Source organism: Corvus moneduloides, chromosome 13 (assembly GCF_009650955.1).
Source record: "Corvus moneduloides isolate bCorMon1 chromosome 13, bCorMon1.pri, whole genome shotgun sequence".
NCBI classification, from domain to species: Eukaryota; Metazoa; Chordata; class Aves; order Passeriformes; family Corvidae; genus Corvus; species Corvus moneduloides.
Window position 1 is genome coordinate 5450234 of NC_045488.1, and position 11407 is coordinate 5461640.

An 11407-nucleotide genomic window follows, 5' to 3' on the forward strand; every position below is an offset into this window, starting at 1 on the left:
ACACATTGCAAAAGTGCTTGCAGTTAGGTAAGACTTTTACATGTCATTATACATTCAAAGGAGGCTTGTGTCTATTCCCAGTGAAGTTTAGCCTTCAGGGAGCACGAATATTTGAACAGAGAACAAACCCTGTGGCCAAGGAAAAGTGGGTAATAGCTTTTCTGTGAAAACTATTGAATATCCAGAATTTATATGGTGGAAGCAGTCACTGAATGAAAATGGCCAGAAAAGGGAAAAACACCAGACAGAAGAAGGTTGTGTCAATTAAGGTGATAGTTGAAGTTTTTCAAAAGCAATGAAAGGTGGGCTTGGGTGGCTTTTCAGCCAAGAGAGAGAAGGGAAAAAAGAGAAATAGAACAATGGTAGAATAAAGAGTAAACCTTTCAAACTGCTTTCAAAAATTGTTTTAATTAAACCACTCATGGCTGTGAACTGCTGCTCCTTCCCTGCAACTACCAGAGCAGTCATCTCACAGCTCTCAGCTTGGCTTACTCACAGAATGAAAAGGAGCGCATTGTGTTCCTAAAACACTTACTATTTCTGGAATTATTGCATTCTATTAAAATCTAATTTGACATTTAAAGAAAGCCACTGGGGACATGAGAAGGGGCTGTAGGATCCCAGCTGCTCTGTGCACAGGTAGCTCAGTGGGTGCACAATTTCAGTCTGTAAACAATTAATGCACAATTTCAGTCTGTGCACGATTTCAGTCTACGAACACTCATCAGGTTCTGAAGATTCAGGGTCAATCCAGGACCTTTGGGCTTGTGTCCAAAAAGTATTGTTCATGCTTTTACAGTCAGTTGTCTGACATTGCAACAGACACTTCTTGATCAGCTGTCACAATTTCCTTCAGTGATCAATATTTGAGCTCTCCCTGCCCTGTGGTGCTGCAGAAGCTCTGACACGACACTGAACTGAGGCACAGAGAAACAAAGTGCCTTGCTCAAGGCTATGGGTGAAGCCAGTGTTAGAGCCAGAACATTTGCATTCCCAGCCCTCTTCCCTCTTCTAAAGACATCAAAGCCCTGCAGCAGTTCAGGAGTGTGTTTGCTGCTCTGCTAAGCTGTTTTTCTGGAGCAGTGATGGGCAGTGATGCTCTGTAAGGGTGAAGCTGCCACCTCAAAATGTCAGCTTTGACCCTCACATTTGGGTTCTGCATTTCTCCAAGCCAAGATGCCATGATGGGGAAAGCGTGGTGTAATACAGAAACGTCCCTGTCACAGCTTGGGTACTGGGTCCATGAGGGGAGTCATTGTGTGGTCTTACTTTGGAGTCCTGCTGGAGGGATGAAAAGAGACAGTGCTGACACTTCTCTAGCTAAAAATTAAGAGGGGCCTAAAATCTCCCAGGAAAGTCTTTGTCTACTGAAAGTTTATCCTGAAAGCACGGAAGGTGACTGAAAAGAAAAGAGTCAACATCTGGGGGTAAAAAGGACACAGAGGGACCTCCCCACCAAGCCCAGCACCTGCGCCCCTTTATTCCAGTGTGAATATCAGCCTTGTTGGTGCAGGTGGAAAACTCACCCCATATTTGAAAAGCCAACCCCATACACACACATACACACACACACATCTTCTCCCAGCCCTGTTTGCATCACGGATTGGAAACGGTGCCCTTCCTGAACCTCCTGTGCTGGACAAAGTACCTATTGAACCTGCAGTGGCCAGGAGGCTCCAGCTCCTGCTGAATGAGCTGCCTTCTGCTCACAGCCCATCCCAGTACTGGCAGACGTAAACAGCGGGGCTTGCCCCCACCCCGATATTGTGGCTTGTTCATCCCCTGACAAAAATAGAATCCAGGGCTGGCGGGTGGGATGGTGCACACAGACAGGGGTTTGTTTGGGAATGAATATTTTAAAAAATATTTTCTTCTTTTTGCTTCTCTTGTCCCCTTGGTGTTCTTCTGATTGCGCAACAGGGCTGTACCAAGGGAGCGGGGATGGACAGCTTCGGTCAAAAATTTGGCACTGGGTAACGCTGGATCACCAAGATGAGGCCTCTTATGCTTATCCTGGCTGCCCAGCACCTCGTCTCCATCCTTGGATGGCCAAAGGGAAGGTCTGGAGGTGATGGGCACCACCAGCTTAAAATATGTGGTGTCAAGGCTCATGCCAGCATTTGGGCTGGGGCTTGGCACACAGAGGGGATGGATGGTGTCCTGGGGCTGCTCATCCCTCTGCACTTCTGGAGGGCTCCCCAGGGATGCTTGCTCTTCTGTTTTGAGGTGCAGGGATGGGCTGACATCTCCTAGGTGAGGGGAGAGGGCAGTGGCGAGGCAGCAGCCTGGGGTGGCACAGGGCTGTTAATCGGATGAGATGTGACTTCAGAGCCCCGGGTGCACCAGGGACTTACTGTCCCTCCTGCTGCCCAGCTCCATGCTCACAGTGTGTGACACATGTCCAGCCTTCCTGGCCATCCCCGGGTGACAGTGAAACAGCTTTTGTACAGGAGGCACAGTGTGGATTGCTCCCTTGGCCAGGGCGATGCTGTGCATGGCTCCCTGTCCTCTCACACAACTCCTGGCTCTCCCTTTCTCCTCTCTTCCCCTTTTGCCACATTCATGCCCTCACCTCACCTTGTTAATCAGCTGCTTGGACTGAATCTAACTTCGCCCCCCTCCCAGCCTCCCTGATGGAGACTTGCAGGCTCAGCAAGGAAACGTGGGGGTGGGCACCAAGCAGAATGTTTGCACAATGAATGAATGAAAACAGTGCTAATTTTATGTTCCTCCCAACTTGGGACGAAGCAACATGGGAATACAGCCCCTTTTGTATGGGCATGGGACATCTCCTCTGTTTGCTTTTCTCCCAGAATGCCTCTTCTCGCCCTGCACAGTATAAACAGGTCGCTGTTGACCTTGGAAGCTGGCGGAGGGGTTACGTCAAGCCCGGCAGGTTTGCTGGCCTGGGTATTTACGGTCTCGCACCCTCTTGCTCTGGCAAGAGGTGACGTACACTGAGCACTCCCAGCTCCCTGCTGGGCTCCCAAGGGGCTCTGGCCACCTCTGCCTGTGGCAGTGGGGAAGCCTGGAGGGCTCCCCGAACCTCAGTGAAATGTGCTGCTCAGGGGAAGTTCTGCAGAGAGTTTCTCCTGGGGTTTCCTTTGCTCTTTTTGTCGAACAAGGTTTTTTATGGCATTTGTTTTGTTCCAGTGGAAGGTGTTTGCTTGTCTGAGGACAGCGAGGAAGAGGCAGGGAGGGGATGTGGGAGTGCAAAGAGCAGGAAGCAAATAGGCTCTGGTAGCAGGTATAGCTTCATCTGCCGTCTTCAAAAAGCTTCTCTGGTCTTGGTGGGATGTGCCAGGTCTTTTGGAGCTGGGAGAGGTCACGGGAGAGCCTTTTGACCTGAGCATACTGATACCACTCCACAAGGAATATTGAGCTGATTTGTCAATGGTGAAAAGAAATCTCAACAGAAACACCAGCAGCAACCAGACCCATGGAAAGGGCTGCTCCACAGCTCTGGGTATGGATTGTCCTCTGGCCAGGCTTTGCTGAAAAACAGGAGGAATGAACCTGTGCATCTCAGCGCTGAGGGGTGAATGAGGTGCTCCCCACCCAGAGTCACTTAATTCTGGAGGGGTAAATGCTTCCTCCTGAGATCAGGAAGGAGCACCTTCTGTACTTCCCACCCTGAAGGTCATGGCCAATGTGCTGGTAGTTTTAAAGTGCCTGCAGAGGACTAGGCCAAGGCATCTGGTAGCAAAGAGTTTTCCAGGAATCCCCCAGGCTATGCAGCTTCAGCTAAGGAATAAAGGGATTGCAGGGAGCCTTGGCTCTGCTGGCATGCAACAGCCCAGAGGTCATTTTTTAAACAGACTGTCCAAGAACATTCACAGCAGGCAGTGGGCTTTTCTTACAGTAGTTAACTGGTTTTCAGTCCTCAGCAAGAGGTGTGTACTCATCTCTTGGGCACTCAGCCTCTTCTGTCATCCCATTAACACAAGAATCCCCTTGAGCCTCTTAACCCTCTCAGTCCTGCCCAGAATATTCATTTTCCCTTTCCCATTTATATCTCACTTCTTAATTTGCAAGCGAAAGAGGTTTCATTCTGGTAAACAAGAAAACGCTGTAAAAAAGTCAATCTCAAAACCAAAACCCCGCTAAAAGCTTCGCTCAGCTGGACAGTAATTACACAGACCCACATGCACCAGATGTGCATGTAAGATCAGTGCTGGATGTTGCTATCTGCAACTGCTGGAGCTGTCAGAACTCAGTTGCAGACCTGTACAAATGGAAAAGAGTGTAGAGGGCTTCTTCAGGCATGACACATGGAAACCTCGATAAATTATCCAACCTCAGGGTTGGCAGTGAGAGGTAGCTTGTTCCTTCCACTTCTTTTACATTTACTATTAGTTTTTCTCTTTCTTTTTCAGTTTAACTATGAAATCTCATCCTCTGGTTTCAGCATTTCACTCTTTGCTTTCCAGTCTTCAGCAAATGTGGGTTTTTCTTTGCTGCAGAAGAGAGGACATTTCTCTGTCTGGATTGTAGGCTGGGTAGGTGGAGCTGGAGTTTAAGGTCAGAAGGCCCAGAAATATCCTCAGGGTTACTCCTAATAGCACACCTCTACTTTTCTGCCGGTGGAATATATAACCTGCCTCACCTTTTAGCTCTGAGTACTCAGGGTACTCAGGGGGGCAGATAAACCTTCCATTAGTAAGATCATGGTTAGAGAGGAGGTTGTGACCCTCCCATCCTTTCCCCAGCCCCGGACTGGGGTTCTCAGAGCAGCATCCAGAGTTAGGGAGATGCTCATATGGGTCTCTATAATTGAACACACCTCCAGACAGCCTCCTCCTTTTCCTTAGCTTGGTGCTGCTGGGCCCTTCCCACAGGCTGATGTCTCTTTCTGCTCTCTGCTGAGTTTCCAGGTGGATAAGATGAACAACAGAGATTTGAGCCTGGGTTGAGGCACATGTGTGGTTGGTAAGAAAAATTTGCCTTGGCTTGTGCTCGTAGTAGGAGAGAACATTTTGAGCTGCCCCAGGTTTTTGCATCCGTGCTGGGATTAGATCTGCACCCACTGCCAAATACTGACCAATGAGGCTGCAGGGGAGAAGTCCTCAGAACACCTTCCCAGCAATCTGTATAATTCTGCTTTACTGACTGCTGTTGCTTTCTTAAAAACTCAGCTGGGACCGTGCTTGGAACTCTAAACAGGTCTCTCTTTGACAACTGCTGCCTCCTGGCATCTGTGCATTTTTGGGAAACATCCCTCACTGGCCTGCAAAGAGGTGGCTACAGCTCCAGGAGGCACTTCTGTGCCTCTCTCCAGAGGTTCCTGGTGCCTGAATCTGGATCAGGGTTGGACAGGTCCACCTGAGGAGTTGCTAGAGTGGAGAGGAAAGTAAAGGACTAAAATCCAAATCCCCCCATCTTCATCAGAGCACCTCTGCAGACCAAGGATCTCTGGAAATGTTATTGCTCGGCCGCGATGTTGAGATCCCAGAGTCAATATTTGTGAAGCAGGAAGGGCCCTGCCAGATACAGCATTCCCAGAAAAAGCCTCTGTGCACAGGGCTGGGGCAGCTGCTGGGGCTCAGTCTGGGACACCCCACACTGCTGCACAAGCCCCGGGCCAGTCCTGTCCTGTGTAGCTGTGGGAGGCAGAGGAATGGCTCTACTCACAGCCTTCATCTGCCTCTTTGAGGTTTGGGTGAGATTTATCCTGTTCTTCAGAGAAGCAGATGGCAAGCGTTTCTCTGATGCTGTACAGTTTCAGCAAAATGCATGAGTGAGTTGCCTTTGATACTACAGCAGAGCTGCTTGAGGGCCTGGGGGCAAGAGCCTTGATGTCTGTTCAGGAATGGTGCTGCTCCAGCACAGCCACTGCACCAAAACCGTGTCAAAACCGCTCCCTCTCAGGGTCAAGGTAATGGTGACTTGACTCTCACAGCCTTGGGAGAGCTGAGAGTGGGCAAGAAGGTGAGACTTGATGTATGGATGCTGATGTCAGGCTGCAGGGGTAATGTCACTGTCCCCAGGAGGTGACCTGCCACCTCAGAGAGAATGGGCTGGGAGCCCAAACCTGATGTAATGCCAGGACCCTTCAGGTGAGCGATAACAGAGCTGGTATAGTCACAGCCTCAAGACTAGCTGCTCCCAGAGCTCGCTCCTTCCTTCCTTCCTTCCTTCCTTCCTTCCTTCCTTCCTTCCTTCCTTCCTTCCTTCCTGAATATGGGGATAGTGTTCCCTTAAGTGGTAACTGCTTGGTATTGGTTTTGGAAAAAAAATAAGATGTAAGAATATTTTCTTGCATGGAAGGAGTGACAGCCATGCCTCATCTTGTGGGCCATTCACTTTCTGTCCCCTCTTTTCCTCAGCACTATTAGAAAAGGCTGGATATGTGTCCTGTGTGGCAAGGAAAAGCCAGATCCACTGCATGAGAAAGTGGAACTGAGCAGCAACTGAGGCTGCAAAGGTGGAAGCAGAGTTAGCAGACCGAGGAGATCCCCACAGTAGGGAGTGAGGGCTGTGGGGTTGTGCTACCCCACCCCTTATCCCTGCTTTCTTCAGCCCCCACACGTAGCACAAACATTCAGCAGACAGCTTGTCCTTTGGCTTGGGACTACTCAGGTGGGAAATAGCCTTTCAGGCCTTTGTGATTTGTTTCACCTTTTCCTTTGTTGGGTCCTTTTACAGGAACCCAAAAGTAGCTGTTTTGAAAAGACAGCAGAGACTGTGTGGACCTTTGGTAACTTTTCTGAAGACCGTGAGACCTGCCAAACAGCCCGAGAGAAAGGATCTTACTGTGTTGATTTGTTTTCTTTGGTTTATGGGGGGAAAAATATTTCACACATAATTAGCGCAGCCACAGAGAGATTGTATTAAAGGCGCTTTACTGGAAATTTCAAGGGACAGAACAAGGGAAACCTGTGTTAACACTAGCAGCCAGGAGAAGGACCTTGCCTGCAAAATGGTGGGGAAGGACAACGTGGAGTGTTCAAGCTGCAAGAAAGAAACTCTTCAGGAGGGCAGCATGTGCATCAGGGGCTGGGATTAAACTAAGCTGCTGCGGGCCATGATGCTCCCTGCTTCCCTCCCCCAGCCCTGCCAGGGCTGCAGGCTGCCAGCCTGGGTGGTCAGCTCTGGGGGAGACTCCACTCCCATGGAGGGAGGAGAGCAAGGACCAAGAGCCCAACTTACTTCTCAGTGTTAAAATCCTTGGTGTCTCCTTCAGCTGAAGTCACTCAATTTCAGTTCTACCCCGGTGTCAGTGTGCAAAACCAGCCAGTCCTTCTATCTTGAAGATCTCTCCAATATAAAATAAGAGCTCTCGCCTGCTTTGTCCATCTGCTGAACCCACTCCAAAAAGGAGTTCTTTTAATGCAAAAACTTCCAAGACAAACCCAAGCTGCTCAGCCTTGTCCATTCTCTAGTGAAAAACCCACCACAGGCCTCTCTGTCCCTGGTGTTTCCATGAAACCAATCGCTAGGGGCTTTGCATTCCCTGGAGTTCTGAGTTTCCTGGTGGACCCTGCTGTATCCCTTGTGCTTCTGTCCATAAAGAGTTGTGTGAGTGAGGTATGATCTTATTCAGGTGGGATTTTTGGATCCCTGGGGCTCAGTGAGATCCCTGGAAACGAAGAACCTTAGTTTCTCTTTTACCATAGTTTGGGGGACACTGATACAGGAGTAGAGGACTGATGTGTCCATGAGACCCATGCTGGTACCTCGTTGCACGGCACCTACTGCTGAACTACCTGAGCTCTCTGCCCACGCCGAGGTGTCACTTCAGACACATAAAGTACTGTTATTTAAAAGCAGAGATGTGAAGTGCCCAGCCCTGCCCAGGGCCATGATAAAAATCTCTGCTTCACACGTATTTAGCTGCCCACAAATCAACCTACAGTGCCCTGGTAGAGTGTTCCCAGTGTTCCCAGGCAGAGGAAGCAGCATTTTGACTCTCCTGATTGCAGATCCTGCTGTTCCTTATGAAAATCATGTGCTTGCTGCTGGCTGGTTTGTCTTCCTTATTGTTTCTGCTTGTTTCGTTTTTAAAGCTTACATCACTCTGTGGCCAGTAATGTCTTGGGTGTCATACAAGAGCCACTCTTTCCCAGGTTACCTGAGGGCAGCGCCAGAACTGAACAGCAGCTCTACAGAAGGCACGAATATACTGTGGCCATTTATTTCCTGCTGTGCTTAGGAGAGGAGTGAGGCATATTTGTGGTGGTTGCTATTAGACATCAGGGAGGAGCCGTGCCTGGTGGTTGGCAGAGGGACGGGCATGGGCTCCTGGGTTGTATTCACAGCAATGTCACTGACTTTGAGGGGCAAAGTGACACGACCTGGGCTCCTCACCCTTGCTTGACAGGGACAGCAGTATATTTAACTATTCCACAAGTGAGCTGGCAGCACCTGGATAATTCAGTAATTCAACAGCAGCTCAATCGTTTGTGTGTCACCTCAGCTGCCACAGAGTGTTCTCAGGCTGTGTGGTGGTGCTCGGCATAGGACACACACGTAGGGGCGTTGATCAGGGAGGGCTGTGGAGGTAAAGCAATTCAAAAAGCCACTCTACACTACATTCAAGTTGTGCCTATCCCTTTCTCTTGGGAGCTCATCTTTCCTCTTCTCCTTTTGGACTTTATACCTTTCCCTGCACAATATTCTCTGCTGGAATATCTCTTGGACTCTCCTGAAGCTCCTAAAGCTTCTGACCTCTCTTGAATCCAAAAGATCATTTCTTTGTGCACATCCCTGACTCCCAGCTCATGTTCCCTCAGTTTTCCCATGTGCCAGCTTCACAGCAGAAGGCACAAATATGCTGTGGCTGTTTATTTCCTGCTCTGCTTAGGAGAGGAGTGAAGCCTGTTTGTGGTGGTTGCTATTTGCCTTTAGGGAGGAGCAGTGCCTGGTGGTTAGCGCAGGGACTGGAAAGGTACCCAGGCTTAGGCAGGAGGACCTGCCCAGGGAGCCCACCTGTCACAGGTGAAGGTGCTGCACTGGTGATGAGAATGGACCTGAGGAGCATGGCATGCATCAAACCCCTGCTGGCCATGGAGAATCTGGGCACCGGGAATATGATTAAGCAAATGAGTGTTTATTCCCATTACTAAGGTGTTGCCTGTAACTCAGGATGCTGATTAATTGGGAAGTGGTACCAGGAGGCAGGACAGGCCCTGGGACAGTGTTTACAGCATTCCTCCTTGGTACAGGGTGAGGGTGGCCAAGAATAACCCTCTGTTAGCCACCAGCAAGGTGTGCTGGTTGGATTTTTCCATTTGCCCTGTGTGTGGCTCTCATCTTTGTCCCCTGACTCCTGCCAGCCCTGGAAAAGCCCCGGCCCCAGTTGTCCCCAAACAGGCTTCTCTATTTAACACTGCCCAGGTTGTGGGGAGGTGGTTGGGGTGTGAGGAAGGACAGCACCCATCCCTGGGAGCCCTGGAGACACTCAGGCGGTGCCTGTCTCTGCGCTGCCGCTCTTCCCTTATTTAAAGCCACACTGTTTATGTCCCAGTCTGGATGCAGAGGTGAAGGGCTGGCAGGCACGCTCTGGCTCATGGCACCCTCAGGGCAGGAGACAAAAGATGGAGGAGGGAAGCAGGGCTGATGGCAGAGCCAGCCAGGTCGGCAGGGATTTTCCTTTGATGTGTGTCTCTAGGCAGCACTGTTCCATGCTGCTGCAGCCGCTGCAATTATGGCACTCTCTTCCCTGCCAATTTTCCATGTCCGTTAGTGCTGAGGTTGGTTTGTGACATTAATTCTTTCTCTGCTGACGCGGGCAAATAAACTACTGGCATCTCTGATTTAGGAAAGCCAGTGGTCCAGCACTTTTGCCACAGCTGGGCAGAGTGTGGCACACCACAGGCAGAAGAGAGCGGGCACCAGAGCAAAACGGGGCACCACCAGTGGTGGGAAAGGGAGAGCTGGAAACAAAGTGCCCCAAAAGCATCTTCCTGTCCCACTGCCTGGGCTCAGGGCTACTCCACACTCCAGGGGTCCTTCCCACAGACTCCACAAACCACAGTACTGGTCTCAGGTGGCATTCCCTGCCTCCACGAATACCTGGGCCAGGTGCATGATCCCTGCACAAGGCTGGTAGTCCCTAACCACTCAGAGTCCAGCACACTCCCTGCCATTTATTCGAGTGGTTGCTGAGAGCATCACCTCCCTGCTGCTGGCCCTGCCAAAATCTCCCACTTTTGTCCTCTCTGATAGTCTCATAACAAAGACACCTTAATTTTATCTTGCCTGCATCATTTTAATCATAAAGGCAGCTTGAGCACGGGAGGAAAACTACTCCCTTTCTATGTGACATGGAGTGCCTCAAGGAGCCCTTCTGAAACCCTACTTTGAGAAGGAATCTCATTTGAAAAACACTTGGCAAATGAATACAAGCATATAATATGAAACAACAATTCAATTATTTTAAGGTCCCTCGAAGCAGCAAGCCTGGAGAGAGTTGATGGGAAACTTCTGCCTCAAGATCAAAATCAGAGATCCAGGATCAGAATCCAGGCGAGAGAATTTGGGTTGATTGGGAATAAATGGTCACTTTTCAGTACAGCAAAAAAAATGGCATTAGATTTATAAGGCTGGATGAAGAAGAGACTGGTCTGGTAAAACAGTTTCTGGCTTTCTGGACAGCAGTGTATTTGCTTCCCCCACCCTGGATCCAGCCTCTCCGTGGGGCCTCAGTCTGCACTGCAGGGAGCTCCTGCTGAGGGAATTCGGTGTGTAAAAATGGGGAAAGAGATTTCCCTTCTAGGCGTGACCATGAGCTGCAGGGGAGTGAAGGAACTGGTTAATACGAGCTGAGACCTCAATGGAAGGCTTGACAGAGCTCAGGGCAGACTGACCTCAAACACACTCAGACATAATTTTCTGTCCTGGGGTGATTGCTAGTGCTGTCTTCTGAGAAGATGCCAACCTGCTGCTGTTGGAGACTCACAGATTCTGACTGCAGGGCCTGTGGCTGCCTTCATATTCCACACATCAGACAGCTCTGCAGAAGCTCCAGCATGCAGTGGGACCAAAAAATACCAGCAGAGAGAAGGCAGGAGTAAGAGAAAAACAGATTTAAGATTTGATCGGAGGTGCATTTCCCCTCGCTGTGTTGGCTGGAGAAGCACCTGCCTGGCCAGGTGTATGTCTGGGATGAGGGGCTGGAGGTGCAGCAGGCAGCAGAGTTTGGGCAGGTCTGTATTACTGCACTCACACGTTAAATTAAGGTGGCCTTTAATTTAGCTGGCCCTGATTGTCCAATCCCCAGACTGCAGTGATGTGAACTGTGGGCTGAGTGGTGTGGTGGGATGTCTCTCCTGGTGACACTCTGCTGCACTGGGAGCCTCCCAGCTCCCTGGGGTGAGCCTGGATTCTGGCTCCACGCTGGGGGGAGAGGGCTGAGTCCACAGCACTGGAACCTGGACACCTGGGGCTGGGCTGCTTCCAGCACTCG